At 49.0% G+C, this 18,113-nt stretch overlaps 1 protein-coding gene across 2 annotated transcripts in view; it reads right to left on the bottom strand.

Annotated features, from left to right (window-relative positions):
- The window catches only part of LOC115254290 (uncharacterized), a 58,325-nt gene that overhangs the window by 7,485 nt on the left and 32,727 nt on the right, over window positions 1–18,113 (bottom strand). The gene's annotated exons all lie outside the window — the stretch shown is intronic.

Below are 18,113 nucleotides of genomic sequence, written 5' to 3'. Positions count from 1 at the left end.
AAATAACTGGAAATGTGGCCATTACGCGGCGCTGTCACTTTTCGCATAGCGGCCGATGTTTAACCTTTTGGCGCTAGTGTCTCCAAGTGTGCACTCCTACATAGTTCCACCGAAATAATAATTGTATTGGTGTTCAACTCATTTCTAATTGAAAGTGTTCAAACTAATTTTCAATGGTTTGCTCAAATTTTGTTGCTGCTAAAAAAAAGGTTACTCTAAAATGAGTAAGATTCACACAAAACTGAGCTAAACTGGAACAGCTCAAAAAATGAGTAAATTGCATTTCCAGCGATAGCGGCCCAAGTGCAAAAATCCAACCAATTTAAGCCGTATAATATTCTTCACATCAGCAAGAATATTATACAGCTTAAACTGATGAGATTTTCGCACTTGGACCAGCGCTATCGCTGGAAAAAAATTTACTCAATTTTGAGTTGTCCCACTTTAGCTCAGTTTTGTGTGAATTTTCTGACCGTGCACATCTTGTTATTTGAGCAAAAAAAGCTCAATCTCTGAGTAGGAATATTTAAAGGTGCGTTAGTGAAATATTTTTTTATTTAGCGCCATCATGGTGTCGGAAGGAGTTTTTAGGTATGAAAGTCACCGTTGATGTCGCACAAATTTTTCAAGCAATTTTGTTCGCGAATGTTCGTATGTTTTCTGTGCTATAGCTTAGGTTTTATTATAGGTGTGTTTTATCGTTGATACCTGTAAAATTCATATTGCAATGATGTACGCTAAACTTTGCTTTTTAGCGTGGGTTCCGAGAAGAAATAGCCTAGGACTAAAAATCTCGTTAAAACAGATAAAAAAAACTAGTTTTTCCCATATAGGCTAATAGTAAATAGTACCCGTAACGTGGGTTGATCACTTTGGAATGGTGCGTAACGGCGTAAGACCTACCATGTCAAATTTTGATCTTGCCATTTGTCAGCCTGGTTAATTCAAATGCAGGAACATTCCAGGGTCAGGATATGGTTTTTACTGTTTTTTTCTTTGCTCTATTTATAAATATTTGTTGACTGCTAATATATCGTTTGTTTCAGAGGGATGATGGTAAATTTTTCCTATACATAAACAACACAGTTTACAAAAATATAACTGTAGAGCACGTATCACCATTTAATACTACATATTTTCTATCTCAGATTTCAGATTTACAAGCAGTCAATCAGCGATCAAATCGGCGAAAGGTCAAAATTACCGTACGATTTAGGGTGTGAACCATTTCGCTTATTCGTTTAACTTTTAGTTAAAATTTGACATTTCGATAGTTATTTTGAAAATAACCCTACTCCCGAGCAGGGTTAGTCTTGACAGTTCGATAGTTATTTTTTGTTCGCAATGATTTGGCTGCGTACTGTATTTTGTTCCAAAATAACTACTCGTCTGTCAAATTTCAAATGGACCGCCGTCGTGGTTATTTTTTAACTTTTCGATGGCAAATAACTATCCAAGTGTCAAATTTTAACTAAAAGTTAAACGAATAAGCGAAATGGTTCACACCCTTAGTGACAATTAAACCGCGTTGTCCGCGTCGATTTATTCGTGCCAAGTTCCATAATTTCGCGTTTGAACACGAACCTTAATTTAAATGTTTGATATATTTTATTTTTTTTTTTAAGCAAAATTGAAATGTTTTTGTTCACATTTTCAACTTATAGGGTATTGGTTCCCTTATTAAGCATGTGGCTCCCATTTTCATCCCACGAAAAACAAAGGATTGAATGAGTGTCTTGTACGTGATTGAATGCCGCTGCCAGCAGAAGATTCATGCCAGAGGGGCCGAATTTTTCGCGTTTTTGGCTGATAGGGTCTTGTACCATTTGGGCAGGTGTACCTATTTTGGGCACTTGCCGCTATAACTAAGTCAATTTTAAACCGATTGATTTGAAATTTTGTCCAGAGTTAGGCACGTACAGTATCTAACTCTGTACAAAAATTCAAATCAATCGGTTTGAAATTGACTTAGTTATAGCGACAAGTGCCCAAAATAGGTACACCTGCCGAAATGGTACAATACCCTATATCACGCCATCAGATTTGCGAATCAGATTCGCGAGTGGCCCCAGAATCAAACAGTGTAGCCTCATATTGGTAATTATGTGAGAGGCCAAGTGACGTGTGCTCTAATGATGACTGAATACGTGCGCGATGGTGGTGAGACGAGGAGCGTGCCGAACAAGCCTATCTGCGATGTTACGACGTTCCCATGGTGATGGCAGCGCTACCTTGGATGGATTCCGGTGAGAAAGTTTTGATTATCGTTACTATAACAAATTGAACTAAATACGCGCAAGTTTCGAAGGTTACCTTTGGGGAGTCTGATAAATAATTTTGAGACGAACGGTTTTGCCAAGAGTGCGCGGTTTGAATTTGGATGGATCGTTTACCACATGCAGTTAAATTCAGTCAAAATTCAATTGCATTCGAATTGTAATGAAATCTAACTCTTGACTGATACAATCCGATCCAATTGAAGCAAAGATTTTCGACCTTGTTGTCGATACAGTATCAAAATAAAAAAGCTATGTGTTAATAAAACCCGCTGCAAACCCAAACCAGCTACAAATTGAATTCAATCAACTGACGCCGAATATCGAATAATCGAAAAATCAAACAATTTATTTCAAATCCGATTCCAATTCAACTTCGATTCTATCTAATTCGAAGTGAAACCACATCGAATACAAATAATTCGTGATTTACTCCTTATCCGTTGAACATATCAAATACCAAATCATGTATCTTGTTATGATAGTTTGTTGAATCAAGCTTAATGGATGTGGCAAGCGTCCATTCTCGTGCTCAATTCAACACAAATAGAACTGACATGTACACATATCATGACCTCTCGCACGATTTTTTTTTTACACCATGACCTCTCGCATGGGAAACCGTGACCTCCCGCACGGCAAATTTGTTACAGTCGTGGCCTCTCGCACGACACTTTTTCTCACGCTCCATGACCTCTCGCATGGCCAATTTCTAACAATCGTGATCAAGATTTGATCCAAAAATTAAACCCTTTAACTCAAAACGCATTTTGTGTGGATGTGGCAAGCGTCCATTTCTATGCTCAACTCAACTATGACTCACACCAGTTCACCTCTTATTTCAATTATCTCTTCCCATTATTCTACCAACTACGCCATGTGGTAAACGATCCATCCCAATTCAAACCGCGCACTCTTGGCAAAACCGTTCGTCTCAAAATTATTTATCAGACTCCCGAACGACGCTCTCAACCCCAAGACCGGCCTCTCACGCTCGATCAACTCTCTCTTTTTTTTCTTTCCCGATTCCGCTATCCATTTTCGCATGCTTTCTCATTCATGCACAGTTTAGTCGATCCTACTCGAAGGATTCTGCATCGCACAAGTAACTGTCAAATCAAAAGGCCTTTCACAAATCACCAATGACTGGATGTACACGCTCAACACATTCTACTTATTCCATCCAATTCTCATACACCACAGCAGGAAGTGTGTTTGCATTTTCATTATCCATTTGATAACGGTAATGCACACATGCGGGGCTTGTTGTAAGTGAAAGTGACCTCGGAATGGACGTGAGCAGGCTTGACAGAAACTCCCTAGCGAGAAAATGAGGAAGCGATTTTGGCGATATTCTGAGGAGTGAAAATAAAACTCAGAAATCACAACGCAAATCCTCAACAGCACCGAGCGCGAGCTTGCCGCGCAGCGAGGAGTTCGTCCAACACTCATAATTGCTTGTTGTGTTTCTCACGTCCACTCACACTCAAAAAGCTCTCGCGAGTTCCACTCCCATACAAAGAAAGACTCTCGAGGCGAAAATCGCACTCAAAAACCCGAAATAATCATCGGCTCTTTTTTCGTTCCCCTCTTCCTCACTCAATTTTTATTGCCTCTCTGTTTGGGGTTCATTCGCTCCCTCGCGACGAGGCAAAAGCAAAACACCGCTCTAGAGCATGTTGCAAAACTCTTTTGATTTCGAGGAGGATTATCAAGCCTGGACGTGAGTAACCAGACATTCTGAAACGGGTCACTGGATCCCAACAGAGCTATCACCTTTCAACTATAGACACTATAGATTCCATAGACTCGCGGAGACATGGTTGAGCAATGCGATTTTAGTGTGTTTTGCCGTGAATTTAGAGTGTACCGAGCGTGTCTATACTTTCAACTCCCGGGCCAAAGATGATTTCAGTCGTGAGTGTGAAACTCAGTTCAGTAAAAAAACATACAGACAACTGCAGACACACACACACACACACACACACACACACACACACACACACACACACACACACACACACACACACACACACACACACACACACACACACACACACACACACACACACACACACACACACACACACACACACACACACACACACACACACACACACACACACACACACACACACACACACACACACACACACACACACACACACACACACACACACACACACACACACACACACACACACACACACACACACACACACACACACACACACACACACACACACACACACACACACACACACACACACACACACACACACACACGCATTAGAGGTTGCTGAGCACCAGCTTGGCAAAATCATCGACTTTGCGACAACTAAGTCGAATATAAGCAAGGACCTGAAAACGGCCTTGCTTAGACTTAGAGTGTCTGTCGATGAGGCCAAGCAGGAGCACGCGGTGGCGTTGCTGGCTGCTACAGCGGCGGAACCAGCAAAGGAGAATGTGTCGAAGTTTACACAAACAGAGGCCTTCTCCTTCGCAGGTAGTCCGAGGAGTGTGGAAGCGAATGCTCGTGACAAACGTGACAAGCATTCGCAGAAGCGGGCGAGGCAGCCGTCAGGTGAGGAGCTGTCTGGCGGCGCCCGCAAGGCCAGGCGTATAATAACCCCGAAAGCCGGTGGTAACGCTGGAAAGTCGGACCCCAGCCAGGGTTCCCGGAAAGCTGGGAAGGGTGGGCCTGAAAAGGCTGGCCCGTCCCGGAATGATGGGAACAAGGGGTTGCGACCAATGGTGGGCCCTCAGCAGCCACAGAGCAGGGCGGTCCAAGGAGAAGACCCTCCTTGGACAAAGGTGGAGCGGAAGAAGAAGAAGAAGGCGAATCCGCAGGTAGAAGTACAGGACGCCAAACCAAGGCGTAGGAAGGCAGGTGCCAGGCGTGAGAAAGGCGACGCTATCGTCATCAAGACGGAACAGTCCAAGTACTCGGACGTCTTGAAGACGATGCGAAGCGACGCCAAGCTTGAGGGTCTTGGAGCCGACGTACGCAGTATTAGACGTACTCGTACGGGCGAGATGATCCTGGAGCTGAAGCGCCAGAAGGAGCACAAGGGCGCCGCCTACAAAAGGCTGGCAGAAGAGGTCCTTGGCGAAGGTGTGCAGGTGAGGGCTCTGACACATGAGGCGACTCTGAAGGTCAAAGACATTGACGAGATCACCGAAGTGGAAGAGCTCGTCACGGCACTGCGGCAACAGTGCGATATGCAGGTGGCCGCCGCAGCCGTTAAGCTGCGGAGAGGGCCAGCAGGGACACAGATAGCTTTGGTTCAGCTACCTGTGGCGGATGTTAAAAAGTCCGTTAAAGTAGGTAGTATAAAGGTGGGCTGGTGTGTATGTCACCTGACATTCCACGAGCCACCAGAGGTTTGCTTCAGGTGTCTGGAACCAGGACACAAGTCGTGGGACTGCAAAGGCCCCGACAGGCGCAAACTGTGTAGGCGATGCGGCGCTGAAGGTCATAAGGCCCAAAGCTGCACGAGTCCGCCCATATGCATGATCTGTACCGGGAAAACCTCGAAAAACAGACATGCGATGGGTGGTCCAGGGTGCCCGGCCTTTAAGAAAGCCGCTCAGCAACTGCTTTGTCAGGCGGTTTCTGAGTGGGAGACGGATATCGCCATCATTTCGGACCCATACCGAGTACCCGCCGGCAACGGCAACTGGGCCTCGGATGGGACCAGGAAAATGGCGGCGATATGGACGACGGGTAAATACCCCGTGCAGGAGTTGGTGTCTACTACCTATGAGGGCTTCGTGGTCGCCAAAGTAAACGGGGTCTTCTTCTGTAGCTGTTATGCGCCTCCGCGGTGGCCGATCGAGCGGTTCACGCAAATGCTGGACCGCTTAACGACCGTGCTAACAGGGCGAAGGCCGGTGGTAATAGCGGGTGACTTTAATGCCTGGGCTGTGGAATGGGGAAGCCGTTTCACGAACCAGCGGGGTCAGATCCTGCTAGAAACACTGGCCATCTTAGATGTCGACTTGGCTAACGTCGGTACCAAGAGTACCTATAGTCGAAATGGAGCGGAGTCAATTATTGACGTGACCTTTTGTAGTCCTGGCCTAACAAGTAGTCCGAACTGGAGAGTAGATGATGGCTACACTCACAGCGACCACCTGGCGGTTCGCTACAGTATCGACTACAACAACAGCAGACAGCGGATAGAAGAAGAGGCGGCTAGGCCAAGGCCAAGCCCTCGTAGGTGGAAGACATCATACTTCGACGAAGAGGTATTTAGGGAAGCGCTCCGCCGTGAGCGAAACTTACTCGGTTTAGACGGTGACGAGCTGGTAGCGGTGCTCTCACGTGCGTGTGATGCGACCATGCCTAGGCGAGTCCACCCTAGAAATGGGAGGCCACCGGCTTACTGGTGGACCGACGCGATTGCGGACCTGCGCCGCGCCTGCCTACGGGCTAGGCGGCGGATGCAGCGAGCACGATCAGAGGAAGAGCGGAACGAACGGCGGGTGGTGTTCGCCGCTGCAAAAGCTGCGCTCAAGACCGAGATAAGAGCAAGCAAGAAGGCCTGCTTTGAGGGTCTCTGTCAGAGTGCCAATACGAACCCGTGGGGTGATGCCTACAGGATCGTTATGGCCAAGACGAGAGGTGTGATGGCTCCTACAGAGCAATCTCCAGAGATGTTGGAGGGGATCATTGGAGGACTTTTTCCGCGTCATGATCCTAGTCCTTGGCCTCCTTTCGTAGGACAGCCGGGGACTGGGGCTGGCGATGAGGAAAGGGTCACCGATGTGGAACTTGCGGGGATAGCTAAGTCCCTTAGCGTAGGTAAGGCCCCAGGTCCGGACGGAGTTCCGAACCTGGCCTTAAAAGTAGCTATTGCAGAAGCTCCCGAGATGTTCAGGTCTGCTATGCAGAAATGCCTGGACAAGGGAGTTTTCCCAGAAGCTTGGAAGAGGCAGAGCCTGGTACTATTGCCAAAGGCGGGGAAACCACCCGGAGACCCGTCGGCATATAGACCAATATGCTTGATTGACACGGCGGGGAAGGTGCTCGAAAAGATCATCCTCAATAGAATGTTGAAGTTCACTGAGGGCGTAAATGGTCTCTCGAGCAACCAGTATGGCTTCCGGAAGGGGAGGTCCACCGTAGACGCTATCTTGTCGGTTACAAAAACCGCCGAGAAAGCACTCGAGCCTAAGAGGAGGGGAATTCGCTTCTGCGGGGTAGTGACTCTGGATGTAAGGAATGCATTTAATAGCGCCAGTTGGGCTGCTATTGCCGATGCGCTCCTGCGTCTGGGGATACCGGAGTACTTGTACAAGATTCTCGGAAGCTACTTCCAGAATCGCGTACTAGTTTACGACACGGAGGTGGGTCGGAAGTGCTTTCACATAACCTCAGGAGTCCCGCAAGGTTCCATCCTGGGTCCGGTGTTATGGAATGTCATGTACGACGAGGTGTTGAGGTTAGAGTACCCAGTGGGAGTGGTGATCGTTGGATTTGCCGACGATATTACGCTCGAAGTCTACGGTGAAACAATCGAGGAGGTGAAGTTGACTACCGACCACTCGATCAAGGTTGTGGAGGCGTGGATGCGGTCCAGAAAACTGGAGCTGGCTCACCACAAGACAGAGGTGACGGTTGTTAACAACATGCAGTCGGCGCAGCAGACGGAGATCAGTGTAGGAGAATGCACTATCCTGTCGAAGCGCTCTGTCAAGCACTTGGGCGTGATGATCGACGATAAGCTTACCTTCGGTAGCCACGTCGATTATGCCTGTAAAAGAGCCTCCACAGCTATTGCGGCACTGTCCCGGATGATGTCCAATAGCTCAGCGGTGTACGCCAGTAAGCGCAAGCTTCTGGCTAGTGTTGCTACGTCCATACTTAGGTATGGCGGCCCGGCATGAGGTACCGCGCTAAGTACTGAATGCTACCGACGGAAGCTGGAAAGTACTTACAGGCTTATGTGTCTGAGGGTTGCAAGCGCGTACCGTACCGTGTCACACGACGCTCTCTGTGTCATTACTGGTATGGTGCCTATCAGCATTCTTATCAGTGAGGACATGGAGTGCTTCAAAATGCGCGGCACAAGAGGCATACGCAAAACTGTCAGGATGGCCTCTATGGTCAAATGGCAGCGCGCGTGGGACAGTTCCACCAAAGGAAGGTGGACCCATAGGTTGATACCGAGCGTAGATAGTTGGATTAATAGGCGCCATGGGGAAGTTTCATTCCACCTGACACAGGTCCTTATAGGTCATGGTTGCTTCCGACAGTATCTACACCGTTTCGGGCATGCGGATTCTCCCGAATGCCCAGTGTGCAATGGTTTAGAGGAAACGGCGGAACACGTGTTGTTCGTGTGCCCGCGTTTTCGCACAATGCGTGACCGCATGCTTGCCACATGCGGGGAGGACACAACTCCGGACAACTTGGTCCAGAGAATGTGTAGGGATGAGATTAGCTGGAACGCCGTTTCAACGGCAATCACCCATATCGTCTGGGAGCTACAGAGGAGGTGGCGCGTGGACTCGGAGAATGGCTAGTCCAGATGCAGTACAAGAGGTGGTCCAGGGGTTCGAAGTCGGCTTCGTAGGTCATACCGGTGCCCTGCGGTCGAGATCGACCCTTACAGCGATTAAGTGGCCGCGGAGAGGAAGTCCCGGTAGCGGTGCTGTCGTGGCGTCGGTCTACTGGGTTGGATCTGAGCCCGCGGTTGGAAAGGGGTCCCCGGCAAGGGTCGGGGTAGGTGAGATCCTGCTGTCTGCAACCTACGGGTGCATCTGATAGGGCCTGAAGGGTAGTGATACCCTTCCTTTGCGGGCAGGTCAGATCGGGTTGCACGTGGGCATCAGTTCTTGATGTCCGCTCAGCAGTAGGGCGCGGGCGGGGTTGACCCTGCCCGCCTTCCGAGGACAAAGGGAGTGGCGAGGACCACTCGGGAAACTAGCTAAGCGCCAGCATGCTATCGTGATGGACTCTCCAGAGCGAGTCATCGATGTTCGTTGCTGCTAGGCTACGGCAGCTAACCTTGAGGGTGCGATATGCACTAGCCCCTCTCTGAAGCAATACCTTCTTGGTGGTTCCGGAGAGACGTAGGGTTTGGCGACCATAGGAATGTGTTTTAGTGGGTCGAGGAGAGAGTAGTCCTGGCTTCTACCGGCATTGTAGAAGACGGCCTCATCCCCACACTACCCTAACCTTCCTGTGAGGGTGTCTGATGAGCAGATTTATCCCCCTATGGTTTAGAAGGGAAAAAAAACACACACACACACACACACACACACACACACACACACACACACACACACACACACACACACACACACACACACACACACACACACACACACACACACACACACACACACACACACACACACACACACACACACACACACACACACACACACACACACAAGGGGCAGCAGGGACAGGAGTCCAGGGTCTTGACGAACCCCCCCTTCTGCGAGTCGGGTGGAAGCTTGGGAGTTTTCCTAAGCGAAAACCGTTCACACACCCGTGTGGATTACCACCTTTGGCTCTTCCTTCGGGGAGTGACCGAGCTTCTGGCTTCCAGACAGCTCAAGCGGTGGATGCCTAGGATGTGGTGGGGTTTCAACAGTGGGCTCTGTTGGATCCTCATAAAAAGCCACACATCTGCAAGCAACTCCGTACAAGCGACCTGGTACCGCTTTCAAAGTGCCTTAGCCCAAACACCCGGAGTGCCAACCGGCACATCAGGATTGATGCCAGTAACATCCTGATTATGGCATACTGGTCAACGCAAACGACAACGGACTACGGATTATGGATCGGATGGCGATGATGGGCTGACATTCGTGCTGTTCTGTTCCCTGAGTAAGGAAGGGTGGCACCTACTTGAAACGGCGAGCGGGCTAACAGTACGTTTGCCTCCGTCCCGTTAAAACCTTGGCAGGCCTCCAGGTACGTTCAATACTCGCACCAACAAAGGTGGCTAGTAGGCTCAGATGGAACATTCCTGACCTACGCTGATCCGGCTCTGGACACGTACCCCATGAAGGTACGCGTTCAACCCTCGCTTGGCCTCCCTGCTTTGCAAAGATAACCAAGGGATCATAAGCGACTACTACAACGAGTGGAGATAGCGGCCCGGAGTGGGGACCCAACAAAATGGAGAATCTAACGAATATCGAAGTCGAGGAGGACGCGAACGCGTTCCGAAGAAGCGAGAGGATGCAGAGATCACCAGTGACACCGCTGGAAACCGCAGCGATCGCTACCAGTAGCACAATCCGAAGCGAGCTCCAAGGAAACCAACAGGAGCTAGGGTCTTCGAACCAGCGAGTGTTCACACCGACGCCGAAGAGCAGTGCTGCTCAAGAGTCGGGTTTGGGTGAGGTGAGGAAGAAGGTGAACGAACTGTACGAGTTTGTGAAGGACAGACACAACGTGCACCTGAAAATTAAGCAGATGGTGACGAACATCAAATCTGCTGTTATAGCTGCCGAACGAGAGCAAAAGGCACTCAGATTGAGAGCTGAAACAGCTGAAAAGGCTGTAACGGAAGCTGCAGGAAGAGCTACGGCGGAAACTCGGGAGACGCCTAAGAGTCACCGCTCGGAGAAAAGAGGTAGGGACACGCCTGGAGACGAGGAAGTCCCGAAGAAGCACAAGAACGATCAGTCGCGCGTCGACAATCAGAGAAACGATGGCAGAGACAGTGGATGGCGCACCGTTGAAAGCCAGCGAGTTAAGAAGAAAAGGCGAAAGGAAAAAATAGAAAGGAAGACGGAACCGGAAAAGAAAGATAAACTTCGGCCATCTAGGAGGAAAAGCAGAGGTGATGCCCTCATAGTCGAAGCGAGCGACAAGACAACGTACGCTGCGCTTCTCAGGAAGGTGAGGGAGGATCCGGACCTTAAGGAGTTGGGCGAGAACGTGGTTAAGACACGGCGCACGCAGAAAGGCGAGATGATCTTCGAGCTAAAGAAAGATCCAGCTGTTAAGAGCCTGGATTACCGGGAACTCGTCGCGAAATCCCTGGGCAGCGATGCAAATGTCAGGGCTCTTTCACAGGAGGTGGTGATCGAGTGCAGGGATCTGGATGCGGTCACGACAGAAGAGGAACTGAGATTTGCCCTAACCGAGCAGTGTAAGCTGGATGTTCCGGTGCAAATTCGGTTAAGGAAAGCGTTTGGAGGCACCCAGACGGCGGCGATTCGCTTATCGGTTGACGCTGCAAACAAGCTGGTGGAGATCGGCAAGATAAAAGTTGGTTGGGCGGTGGGCATTCTGAGAGCCACTCCTCGAGTTGCTAAGCAGATGGAGAGATGCTTCCGGTGTATAGAGTTCGGTCACCAGGCGAGAAGCTGCAAGGGCCCTGACAGGTCCACACTGTGCTGGAGATGCGGCGGAAGTGGTCACGTTGCTCGATACTGCACGAAGCAACCGAGGTGTATGTTCTGCAAACCGGAGGACGGAAACGATCATTCGACGGGTGGCTTCAAATGCCCGATGTACAAGAAGGCGAAGGAAGGTCAACAATGACAATGATGGAGATAACGCAAGTGAATCTCAATCATTGCGATGCAGCACAGCAACTGTTGTGGCAGTCGACAACGGAAACCAAGTGCGACGTCGCAATAATTGCAGAGCCGTACCGAGTTCCTATCAATAACGGTAACTGGGTGGCGGATAAAGCAAGGATAGCGGCAATCCAAGTTACAGGCGGGTTTCCCATTCAAGAAGTAGTGGATAACGATCATGAAGGTTTTGTTATCGCCAAGATCAACGGTGTCTTTGTGTGCAGCTGCTATGCGCCCCCAAGGTGGACCCCTGAGCAATACAATCGGATGTTGGATCTACTAACTGATAAGTTGATAGGACGTGCGCCGGTTGTTATCGGCGGGGACTTCAACGCTTGGGCGGTGGAGTGGGGAAGTAGGCTGACCAACGCAAGGGGTTACTGTCTGCTGGAAGCCTTAGCGAAACTGAATGTTAAAGTGTGCAATGAAGGCTCTGTGAGTACATTCCGTAAGGACGGACGAGAATCCATTATTGATGTGACGTTCTGCAGTCCGTCGCTGATGAACAACATGAACTGGAGAGTAAGCGAAGAATACACGCACAGTGACCATCAGTCCATCCACTACAGCGTCGGTCGGCGGATCTCCGCTCTGCCAAGCACCCGGAGGACCTGCGAAAGGAAGTGGAAAACGAAGCAGTTCGACAAGGAGCTTTTTGTCGAGGCACTTCGGACAGACAGCGACACTCCCGCTATGACCGCTGTGGAACTAACGAAAGCAGTAGCGAGGGCATGTGATATTACTATGCCCAGGAAACTCGAACCGAATAACCGCCGGCGTCCAGCTTACTGGTGGAATGAAACGCTCAGCACCCTACGTGCTGCCTGCCTTAAAGCTAGAAGACGATTTCAAAGAGCAAGATCCGAAGCGAGCAGAGAGGAACGCAAGGTGATTTTCCGCGAGGCCAGGACCGCTTTCAAGCGGGAGATTGCTCTGAGCAAGGCCAATTGCTTCAAGGAGCTGTGCAGAGAAGCAGACGCCAATCCCTGGGGACAAGCTTATCGCGTCGTGATGGCGAAGATCAAGGGCCCAGCTACACCAGCTGAAATGTGCCCTGAAAAGCTGGAGGTAATTGTGAACGGCCTCTTTCCGAATCACGGTTTAACCACATGGCCACCTACGCCGTACGTCGACGGGGTGGAAGTAGCTGCCGGCGCAAACCGGGTGTCTAACGAGGAACTCCTTACAATAGCCAAAGGACTAAAAGTGAAGAAAGCCCCTGGTCCAGATGGTATCCCCAACATGGCATTGAAAGCGGCGATCGAAGCGTTTCCGGACATGTTCAGGATAACGATACAGAAATGTCTGGTGGATAGCTACTTCCCAGACATTTGGAAGATCCAGAAGCTGGTGTTGCTGCCAAAGCCTGGCAAGCCGCCAGGAGACCCAGCATCGTATCGACCGATATGCCTGCTGGATACGCTTGGCAAACTCCTGGAGAAAATCATCCTGAACAGGCTGATAAAATGTACGGAAAGTCTTGGTCTACGAGACAAATCAGGGTCAGAGATTGGTTAGAGTCACGGCGGGTGTGCCACAGGGCTCCATACTCGGCCCAACGTTGTGGAATATTATGTATGACGGAGTGTTAAGACTTGAACTACCCGGAGGAGTCGAGATCGTCGGTTTCGCGGATGACGTCGTCCTTTCGATAACCGGTGAGACCCTGGAAGAAGTAGAGATGCTGACGGCGGAGACGATCGGTTCCATCGAGGCCTGGATGAGTGAAGTAAAGCTGCGGTTGGCTCACCATAAGACAGAGGTAGTGCTAGTCAGCAACTGTAAAGCAGTTCAACGGGCCGAAATTAACGTCGGCGGACAGGTTATCCCGTCAAAGCGTGCGTTAAAACACCTGGGCGTGATGGTGGACGACCGATTGAATTTCAATTGCCACGTCGACTATGCCTGTGAGAAGGCAGCGAAAGTTGTTAATGCTGTATCCAGGATTATGCCGAACATCGGTGGACCGAGCAGCAGCAGCAGACGTCTTCTGGCGGGAGTATCCTCTTCGATACTTAGATACGGAGTTCCGGCCTGGGCTACAGCGCTGAAACTGAAGCGGAATCGAACAAAATTTTCGAGCACGTTCCGGCTCATGGCTATTCGTGTGGCGAGCGCGTACAGGACGATATCGTCGGAAGCAGTCTGCATCATCGCCGGGATGGTTCCCATACACATCACCCTGGCAGAGGATGTAGAGTGTTACCGGAGAAAAGGCACTGCAAACGTGAGGAAGACAATCAGAGCGGACTCGTTGGCTAAGTGGCAACAAGAGTGGAATGACGCGGAGAAGGGTAGATGGACCTACCGGCTTATCCCAGATGTGTCGGTATGGATGTCCAGAAAACACGGAGATGTGAACTTCTACCTAACACAGTTCTTGTCAGGTCATGGATGCTTCAGACAGTATTTGTATCGATTCGGCCATGCAGAGTCCCCATTCTGTCCGACATGCCCAAACAACGAGGAGACACCGGAGCACGTGATATTCGACTGTCCGCGATTTGAAGAAGTACGTGGTGACATGCTAGCGAGCGCTGCTGGAAATCTGAGTCTTGGGTCGCGATCGGAGTAGGCTTGATCCACCGCCGGGGACTTGACCGAGTCGTTCGTTGCGTAGTACCGGTTATAGGTCGTCGGGGCGCCGGTGAACCGGAAGTCTACCACCAACCGGAATCGCCGGGCCGACTTCGGCACCTTACTGGTCGGGTTGAAAACATCGGTGTCGAGAGAACTTCCACCGTCGGGGTCTTTCTCTGTCGGAGTAGGCTAGGTCCGTCCACCGCCGGGGACTAGACCGAGTAGACCGCGAAAAAGCACCGGTGCTTGGTCGTCAGGGCGCCTGTGAACCGGAAGCCAGTCTCCAACCGGAATCTCAGAACCGACCTTGGCACCAACCTGGGAAGTATCGGCAGAGCAGAGTTTTTCCAATCGGTTTTCTCTGCTCGGGAGGTTGGGAGGAAAAAACACACACACACACACACACACACACACACACACACACACACACACACACACACACACACACACACACACACACACACACACACACACACACACACACACACACACACACACACACACACACACACACACACACACACACACACACACACACACACACACACACACACACACACACACACACACACACACACACACACACACACACACACACACACACACACACACACACACACACACACACACACACACACACACACACACACACACACACACACACACACACACACACACACACACACACACACACACACACACACACACACACACACACACACACACACACACACACACACACACACACACACACACACACACACACACACACACACACACACACACACACACACACACACACACACACACACACACACACACACACACACACACACACACACACACACACACACACACAGACGAGGTCACATCGGAGCAGGAAGTTGAAGTAGCTATGAAGGAGCAGTGCGAGCTAGGAGAAGCCAGGATGACCATCCGTGTAAGACCCAAGTAACAAATTGACAACCTTTCAGCTTTCGTGGTAATTTATGAAGGTTTTATTATAGCAGCAACCTTGCCGTATTGCCTACAGGAAGCATTTGAACAAGCAAAATAACCACAGTTCAAAATCTTACTTCTTATTGTTTTCATAACCTTCTGTAGCCAAAATTTAAAATCAAATATGACATGGTATTTAAAACAAGTTTATCATAGCATTCTGTTCCTCTAGAGAACCGTTCATTCAAAACTACTAACATAGACTTATGAATGTTGTGATAAATTATTCTATAAAAGTGCTTTGCTATTATAAAAGATACGAGTAAGCCAAACGGTTTTATCTAAGATCAAACGGCATTTAAGCCAGCTGATCAGCAGCTGCCTGATGTCCGAGTGCCATCTTTGTTTTTGGAACATTATTTACATCCCGTAATGGCACTCTTGCGCTAGACAACAAGAATCTATGCTTCCAACCAAAGCTAGATTCGGGTGGAACTTGATCTCGGCATTGTCCAGGCCGTGAAAGTTAAACAAAACCAGGGGCAGAATCACAAACAGGGCACTTTACGAGGCACTCACCAGTGCCACACCATGAAAGAGGTTCATAGCCGGCATCGCTTAATGGATTAATTGTCACTATGAGCAATGCTCGTCATCAGCTACTTACCACTCGATTCCCAATAACTTAATATGGTGACCTGGGAAAAGGGCCATCGTACCTAATTTCTGCCATTTGTAGTCACTTTGATAATTAAATACCCTAAATGAGGTACTTTCACTGGAATTGATGGTTAAAATGTAAACATCAAATTCCAGCTGTCAATGTTTAACAGGTTGCTGTTTAGTCTTCATATAAGTAAACAAATAACTAAACGGTTTTAGATTAGCTTTTAACGTAACCATTTAGCTTACAGGTTATCATTACAAATGCAATCACAAGACATTATGCGTTAAATGATGCTTTTATGAAAGCAAATTGGAGATGATAGAAAAAGAGATATTTTCACCGCCGACATGTTGGATTGTTGATTTTTTCTTGTTTGGTGATGATTTTCAAGCATGTTTTCAGGTGACATTTTTATGTTATATTAACGATTTCGAAGAGGGCGCTTATTTTTTTACATCTTTACCAGCATATTTCACATTAAATTTCATTGGGCAACTGATGTGGCTGCACTATACGATAAATATTCACCATGCGAAATTCGCAAATTTTGAACGTATTATTTGCATTATTTCTCTGGCAGTTTTGTTTTTCTTTCATGATAATTTTATCAAGACTAAATAAAATTTATAAATTCAGAATGGTTACGATGAAAGTCATTATTAGTGGGGATAGCATTTACCTAGGTAGAGTACTCTTGAAATGGTCACTACAAATGCTGGATTACTTTTGTTGAATACACTTGAAAACCTTTACCAGGATGGGCCAACTAGCAAAATTGTAATCTTCCTGAGGTTATGGTAGAAGCAATGCAGATAATGTGGCTTTGGCTAGAGTTTTATTGCAGTAGGTTTATGATAATCCTCTAGTGTTTCATAAAACTGAAAATGTTACTTGGGGGACCTTCTGGCACGAAGGTGGCATCGATCAAACTACCGATCGATGCAGCCAATAAGGCACTAAGAGATGGCAAGATCAAAATAGGCTGGTGTGTGTGCCCCCTGAGTATCTCTCAGCAACCGGAAGTGTGTTTCAAATGCCTAGAGTACGGCCATCTGGCAAGAGATTGCAAAGGGCCTGACAGAAGCAAACTATGCAGAAGGTGTGGTGAGGAAGGCCACAAAGCTCAGGATTGCAGGAAGTCCCCGAAGTGCCTCATCTGCGCAAACACAGAGAACAGCAATCATCCGACAGGTGGCCGAAGATGCCCGGCCTTCAAGCAAGTGAGTGCAACTAAGTCCCAGTGGAGGTAATCCAAATCAACCTCAACCACTGTGAGACTGCACAGCTTTTGCTGCGACAAGCCGTTGTGGAGCAAAACTGCGATGTTGCTATTATTTCGGAGCCATACCGAATCCCCCCCGAAGATGGAAACTGGACAGCAGATAGGGCGAAAACAGTAGCAGTCTGGACAGCGGGAAGATATCCCGTGCAAGAAGTGGTGTACTGCGCAGATGAAGGTTTTGTGGTTGTGAAAATCAACGGAATTTTTATATGTAGCTGCTACGCCCCACCAAGATGGACGATAGAGCAGTTTAACCAAATGCTGGACAGGATAACCGAGGAGCTAATCGGCCGAAGACCAGTCGTCATTGCCGGCGATTTTAACGCTTGGGCGGTCGAATGGGGTAGCCGTCTCACAACCCCAAGAGGAAGTAGTCTACTGGAGGCCCTAGCTAAGCTAAACATAGACATCGCCAACGAAGGTAGCACCAGCACGTATCGTAGGGAAGGTAGAGAGTCTATCGTCGACGTCACCTTTTGCAGTCCTGTTCTGATGGGAGCGATAAATTGGAGAGTATGTGAGGAATACACCCACAGCGACCATCAAGCCATCCGGTACCATATTGGAGGTAGGGCTCGGCTGGAGTCACGTGGGACACAAACGAATGAGCGGAGGTGGAGGACAGCGAACTTCGAAAAGGACGTGTTTGTTGAGGCGCTAAGGCTGGAGAGCAATTCACTGAACCTCAGTGCAGACGAGCTGGTAGCGGTACTATCCCGCGCGTGCGACGCTACAATGCCAAGGATGGGAAAACCAAGAAACAGTCGACACCCCGTCTACTGGTGGAACCCAACGATTGCTGATCTGCGAGCAC

Source organism: Aedes albopictus, chromosome 3 (assembly GCF_035046485.1).
Source record: "Aedes albopictus strain Foshan chromosome 3, AalbF5, whole genome shotgun sequence".
Taxonomy (NCBI): Eukaryota; Metazoa; Arthropoda; class Insecta; order Diptera; family Culicidae; genus Aedes; species Aedes albopictus.
Note: the sequence above shows the minus strand (reverse complement) of the source record. Positions and strands in the feature narration are given on the sequence as shown.